This window comes from Oncorhynchus gorbuscha, unplaced genomic scaffold (genome assembly GCF_021184085.1).
Source record: "Oncorhynchus gorbuscha isolate QuinsamMale2020 ecotype Even-year unplaced genomic scaffold, OgorEven_v1.0 Un_scaffold_1383, whole genome shotgun sequence".
Classification (NCBI taxonomy): Eukaryota; Metazoa; Chordata; class Actinopteri; order Salmoniformes; family Salmonidae; genus Oncorhynchus; species Oncorhynchus gorbuscha.
Genome location: NW_025746176.1, coordinates 120,256 through 127,500, shown reverse-complemented (window position 1 = coordinate 127,500; position 7,245 = coordinate 120,256). Strand labels below are relative to the sequence as shown.

General features: G+C 49.2%; 1 pseudogene; it reads left to right on the top strand.

Moving 5' to 3' along the window:
• Nucleotides 1–7,245, top strand: part of LOC124022429 — a 118,837-nt pseudogene that overhangs the window by 9,695 nt on the left and 101,897 nt on the right.

The window sequence follows — 7,245 nt, the reverse complement described above, 5'->3', positions numbered from 1 at the left end:
ATGCCCGGTGTAGTGGTGTTGCTGCTCTGAAGGCCCGGTGTAGTGGTGTTGCTGCTCTGAAGGCCCGGTGTAGTGGTGTTGCTGCTCTGAAGGCCCGGTGTAGTGGTGTTGCTGCTCTGAATGCCCGGTGTAGTGGTGTTGCTGCTCTGAAGGCCCGGTGTAGTGGTGTTGCTGCTCTGAAGGCCCGGTGTAGTGGTGTAGTGGTGTTGCTGCTCTGAATGCCCGGTGTAGTGGTGTTGCTGCTCTGAAGGCCCGGTGTAGTGGTGTTGCTGCTCTGAAGGCCCGGTGTAGTGGTGTTGCTGCTCTGAAGGCCCGGTGTAGTGGTGTTGCTGCTCTGAATGCCCGGTGTAGTGGTGTTGCTGCTCTGAAGGCCCGGTGTAGTGGTATTCCCTATGGATGTTTTTGACCAGGGTCCATAGGGAATAGGGTGCCATTTTGGAGGCTTTTGACCAGGGTTCTACTGTAGCTGAAATACTGACTTATCTCTGGGGATCTACTGTAGCTGAAATACCGACTTATCCCTGGGGATCTACTGTAGCTGAAATACTGACTTATCTCTGGGGATCTACTGTAGCTGAAATACTGACTTATCCCTGGGGATCTACTGTAGCTGAAATACTGACTTATCCCTGGGGATCTACTGTAGCTGAAATACTGACTTATCCCTGGGGATCTACTGTAGCTGAAATACTGACTTATCCCTGGGGATCTACTGTAGCTGAAATACTGCTATTTTTCTTGGAAGGTCGCATGTTCTGTCGTCTGTCAAATCCCTCAACCTATGATGCTGTCACCTATTTAGTCTTTAGATCAGTCAACAGGAGAATATTGGAAGGAACTTGTATAGGATGAGATGAATTCAGCCCGGTTAGGGTTAGGGGGGTTAGGGTTAGGAGATGAATTCAGCCCGGTTAGGGTTAGGGTTAGGGTTAGGGGGTTAGGGTTAGGAGATGAATTCAGCCCGGTCATGGTTAGGGTTAGGGGGGTTAGGGTTAGGAGATGAATTCAGCCCGGTCATGGTTAGGGTTAGGGGGGTTAGGGTTAGGAGATGAATTCAGCCCGGTCATGGTTAGGGTTAGGGTTAGGGGGGTTAGGGTTAGGAGATGAATTCAGCCCGGTCATGTCTGGTCTGGTCTGATGACCTCACTGCTTTGGAACGTTGTGTTTTGTAGACAGTAAAGTGCTCTCCGTTTGTGTTGTGTTCCAAACATTCAGTCGCACACATGTAGGTAGTGGGAGCGACCGCGCAAACGGATCTCCGTTGGCTCCATTAGTGTCGACCCCTCCAGGGGGTGGAGGAGCAGGGCTGTGGTTCCACATCTCCGTTAGTGTTGACCCCTCCAGGGGGTGGAGGAGCAGGGCTGTGGTTCCACATCTCCGTTAGTGTCGACCCCTCCAGGGGGTGGAGGAGCAGGGCTATGGCTCCGTTAGTGTTGACCCCTCCAGGGGATGGAGGAGCAGGGCTATGGCTCCGTTAGTGTTGACCCCTCCAGGGGGTGGAGGAGCAGGGCTGTGGCTCCATTAGTGTCGACCCCTCCAGGGGGTGGAGGAGCAGGGCTGTGGCTCCGTTAGTGTCGACCCCTCCAGGGGGTGGAGGAGCAGGGCTGTGGCTCCGTTAGTGTCGACCCCTCCAGGGGGTGGAGGAGCAGGGCTGTGGTTCCGTTAGTGTTGACCCCTCCAGGGGGTGGAGGAGCAGGGCTGTGGCTCCGTTAGTGTTGACCCCTCCAGGGGTTCGAGGAGCAGGGCTGTGGCTCCGTTAGTGTTGACCCCTCCAGGGGGTCGAGGAGCAGGGCTGTGGTTCCACATCTCCGTTGGCTCAGTTTGTGTCGACCCCTCCAGGGGGTCGAGGAGGAGGGCTGTGGTTCCGCTGACGTTGAGGAGGATGGCCTGAGGGCTGAGGGACAGAGGTATGCTCCGTCTCAACCTCCTTTAATCCTTCTGTGTGTCTGTCTATATCAACGTTACTGTCTAGTTTAGTCTGTCCCAGCTAAAATACCATTGGGTTTTCTAGACTTGTTTCGTCGTCATGGAGGAGTCTAGTGACTCACCTGCAAGCTGGCTGAAATGTTGCTGTGTTAGCTGTTAGGTCACTGACCACCGATGGGGTTCACTCCCTCAGATGAAGTGCTCTCTGATTCAGAAAGAGAAGTCCTCTATCTGGCCTGGTTTAGACAGGGAAGTCCTCTATCTGGCCTGGTTTAGACAGGGAAGTCATTTATCTGGCCTGGTTTAGACAGGGATGTCCTCTATCTGGCCTGGTTTAGACAGGGATGTCCTCTATCTGGCCTGGTTTAGACAGGGATGTCCTCTATCTGTCCTGGTTTAGACAGGGAAGTCCTCTATCTGGCCTGGTTTAGACAGGGATGTCCTCTATCTGGCCTGGTTTAGACAGGGATGTCCTCTATCTGGCCTGGTTTAGACAGGGATGTCCTCTATCTGGCCTGGTTTAGACAGGGATGTCCTCTATCTGGCCTGGTTTAGACAGGGATGTCCTCTATCTGGCCTGGTTTAGACAGGGATGTCCTCTATCTGGCCTGGTTTAGACAGGGAAGTCCTCTATCTGGCCTGGTTTAGACAGGGAAGTCCTCTATCTGGCCTGGTTTAGACAGGGAAGTCCTCTATCTGGCCTGGTTTAGACAGGGAAGTCCTCTATCTGGCCTGGTTTAGACAGGGAAGTCCTCTATCTGGCCTGGTTTAGACAGGGAAGTCCTCTATCTGGCCTGGTTTAGACAGGGAAGTCCTCTATCTGGCCTTGTTTAGACAGGGTAGTACTGCATCTGGCCTGGTTTAGACAGGGTAGTACTGCATCTGGCCTGGTTTAGACAGGGAAGTACTGCATCTGGCCTGGTTTAGACAGGGAAGTACTGCATCTGGCCTGGTTTAGACGGGGAAGTATTGCATCTGGCCTGGTTTAGACAGGGAAGTACTGCATCTGGCCTGGTTTAGACAGGGAAGTACTGCATCTGGCCTGGTTTAGACAGGGAAGTATTGCATCTGGCCTGGTTTAGACAGGGAAGTACTGCATCTGGCCTGGTTTAGACAGGGAAGTACTGCATCTGGCCTGGTTTAGACAGGGAAGTACTGCATCTGGCCTGGTTTAGACAGGGAAGTACTGCATCTGGCCTGGTTTAGACAGGGAAGTACTGCATCTGGCCTGGTTTAGACAGGGAAGTACTGCATCTGGCCTGGTTTAGACAGGGAAGTACTGCATCTGGCCTGGTTTAGACAGGGAAGTACTGCATCTGGCCTGGTTTAGACAGGGAAGTACTGCATCTGGCCTGGTTTAGACAGGGAAGTACTGTATCTGGCCTGGTTTAGACAGGGAAGTACTGTATCTGGCCTGGTTTAGACAGGGAAGTACTGTATCTGGCCTGGTTCATACTGTTACAGACAGACTGTATCTGACCTGGTTCTCACAGTAATTGTCTGTCCTTTTTTGGGCTGAATACTTATATTCCCATGGCAACCTGTGTCTGTTCTGGAAACAGGCCATGGCCTTGCTGCTCCGGCTGGGTCTCTGTCCACCCAGGCAGGGAGGGTTGCTGCTCTGGCTGGGTCTCTGTTCTCTGTCTCTGTCCACCCAGACTGGGAGGGCTGCTTGCTTCCTGAAACAGGCCATGGCCTTGCTGCTCTGGCTGGGTCTCTGTTCTCTGTCTCTGTCCACCCAGACTGGGAGGGCTGCTTGCTTCCTGAAACAGGCCATGGCCTTGCTGCTCCGGCTGGGTCTCTATTCTGTCTCTGTCCACCCAGGCAGGGAGGGCTGCTTGCTTCCTGAAACATCAATGGAACTTCTGTAACTAAAAAAAGCTGTAGCAAGAGAATAGATGGACACAACAACATTTATAGGTTGTTAGTATCAAAAACAACACTCTGTCCTCTGAAGCAGTGGTTTTCAGCTGGTTGTGCCTCAGGACCCAAATTCAACCAGGTTGTCTCAGTCTTGACCCAATATTTGCGTCGCCAAAATACAATCTGGAAAACTATTTATTTAATACTTTGAATATATTGATATTAAATGTAGCAATTAAATAACAAAGGAACAACATTTCCACTTCTTTCATTGTCAATAATAACATTTTGCCGTCTTGATGAAGAATGCTAATAAACTCCCTGGTTTGAGACACTAAATCAACCTAAATAGCCTTGCTAATAAACTCCCTGGTTTGAGACACTAAATCAACCTAAATAGCCCTGCTAATAAACTCCCTGGTTTGAGACACTAAATCACCCTAAATAGCCCTGCTATTAGAATATGAATAAACTCCCTGGTTTGAGACACTAAATCAACCTAAATAGCCCTGCTAATAAACTCCCTGGTTTGAGACACTAAATCACCCTAAATAGCCCTGCTAATAGAATATTAATTAACTCCCTGGTTTGAGACACTAAATCACCCGGAATAGCCCTGCTAATTAACTCCCTGGTTTGAGACACTAAATCACCCGGAATAGCCCTGCTAATTAACTCCCTGGTTTGAGACACTAAATCAACCTAAATAGCCCTGCTAATAAACTCCCTGGTTTGAGACACTAAATCACCCTAAATAGCCCTGCTAATAAACTCCCTGGTTTGAGACACTAAATCACCCTAAATAGCCCTGCTAATAAACTCCCTGGTTTGAGACACTAAATCACCCTGAATAGCCCTGCTAATAGAATATTAATTAACTCCCTGGTTTGCGACACTAAATCACCCTAAATAGCCCTGCTAATAGAATATTAATTAACTCCCTGGTTTGAGACACTAAATCAACCTAAATAGCCCTGCTAATAAACTCCCTGGTTTGAGACACTAAAACACCCTAAATAGCCCTGCTAATAAAGTCCCTGGTCTGAGACACTAAATCACCCTAAACAGCCCTGCTAATAGAATATTAATTAACTCCCTGGTTTGCGACACTAAATCACCCTAAATAGCCCTGCTAATAAAATATTAATTTACTCCCTGGTTTGAGACACTAAATCAACCTAAATAGCCCTGCTAATAAACTCCCTGGTCTGAGACACTAAATCACCCTGAATAGCCCTGCTATTAGCTCCCTGGTTTGAGACACTAAATCACCCTAAATAGCCATGCTATTAAACTCCCTGGTTTGAGACACTAAATCACCCTGAATAGCCCTGCTAATAGAATATTAATAAACTCCCTGGTTTGAGACACTAAATCACCCTAAATAGCCCTGCTAATTAACTCCCTGGTTTGAGACACTAAATCACCCTAAATAGCCCTGCTAATAGAATATTAATAAACTCCCTGGTTTGAAACACTAAATCACCCTAAATAGCCCTGCTAATAAACTCCCTGGTTTGAGACACTAAATCAACCTAAATAGCCCTGCTAATAAACTCCCTGGTTTGAGACACCAAATCACCCTAAATAGCCCTGCTAATAAACTCCCTGGTTTGAGACACCAAATCACCCTAAATAGCCCTGCTAATAAACTCCCTGGTTTGAGACACCAAATCACCCTAAATAGCCCTGCTAATAAACTCCCTGGTTTGAGACACCAAATCACCCTAAATAGCCCTGCTAATAAACTCCCTGGTTTGAGACACCAAATCACCCTAAATAGCCCTGCTAATAAACTCCCTGGTTTGAGACACCAAATCACCCTAAATAGCCCTGCTAATAAACTCCCTGGTTTGAGACACCAAATCACCCTAAATAGCCCTGCTATTAGCTCTATATGGGAAAACTTCCATCTTCAGATATGTCCTTGTTTTCAGAGTGGATCCTGTACGTGTCTCCCTGTCTGTCCCCAGGTGTGTGAGGGTAGTAGAGAGGCTGATTCTGCTGACTGAGGCACCATGGTGGAGCCAGGGGACAGGGAGTTTGCTGGACAGAGGCTGGGGATCCCAGAGAGTTTCGGGGTGTCTACCCTGGAACCAGGTCAGCGACCCCCAACCACGCCCCCAGGACGACAGGTCTCTATCCGGGTACAGCTGCTGGACGACGTCACCGAGGTCTTCGACATCTCAGTGAGTACAGGAACTTTTTAGCTCTATGGGAGGAATGACATGCTGGAGCAACCACAATGCTTTAGATGAGGACTATAGTTCCCAGGCTCTGATACCAATGAGGTCTATAGTTCCCAGGCTCTGATACCAATGAGGTCTATAGTTCCCAGGCTCTGATACCAATGAGGTCTATAGTTCCCAGGCTCTGATACCAATGAGGTCTATAGTTCCCAGGCTCTGATACCAATGAGGTCTATAGTTCCCAGGCTCTGATACCAATGAGTTCTATAGTTCCCAGGCTCTGATACCAATGAGGTCTATAGTTCCCAGGCTCTGATACCAATGAGGTCTATAGTTCCCAGGCTCTGATACCAATGAGGTCTATAGTTCCCAGGCTCTGATACCAATGAGGTCTATAGTTCCCAGGCTCTGATACCAATGAGGTCTATAGTTCCCAGGCTCTGATACCTGATAGTAACCTGGTGTGTGTTCTGCTCTGTAACCTGGTGTGTGTTCTGCTCTGTAACCTGGTGTGTGTTCTGCTCTGTATCCTAGTGTGTGTTCTGCTCTGTAACCTGGTGTGTGCTCTGTAACCTGGTGTGTGTTCTGCTCTGTAACCTGGTGTGTGTTCTGCTCTCTCCACAGCAACGAGCCCCAGCCAAGGCTCTGTTTAACCTGGTGTGTGTTCTGCTCTCTCCACAGCAACGAGCCCCAGCCAAGGCTCTGTTTAACCTGGTGTGTGTTCTGCTCTCTCCACAGCAACGAGCCCCAGCCAAGGCTCTGTTTGACCTGGTGTGTGTTCTGCTCTGTGTAACCTGGTGTGTGTTCTGCTCTCTCCACAGCAACGAGCCCCAGCCAAGGCTCTGTTTGACCTGGTGTGTGTTCTGCTCTGTAACCTGGTGTGTGTTCTGCTCTCTCCACAGCAACGAGCCCCAGCCAAGGCTCTGTTTGACCTGGTGTGTGTTCTGCTCTGTTTGACCTGGTGTGTGTTCTGCTCTGTAACCTGGTGTGTGTTCTGCTCTGTAACCTGGTGTGTGTTCTGCTCTGTAACCTGGTGTGTGTTCTGCTCTAACCTGGTGTGTGTTCTGTTCTGTAACCTGGTGTGTGTTCTGTTCTGTAACCTGGTGTGTGTTCTGTTCTGTAACCTGGTGTGTGTTCTGTTCTGTAACCTGGTGTGTGTTCTGTTCTGTAACCTGGTGTGTGTTCTGTTCTGTAACCTGGTGTGTGTTCTGTAACCTGGTGTGTGTTCTGTTCTGTAATCTGGTGTGTGTTCTGCTCTGTAACCTGG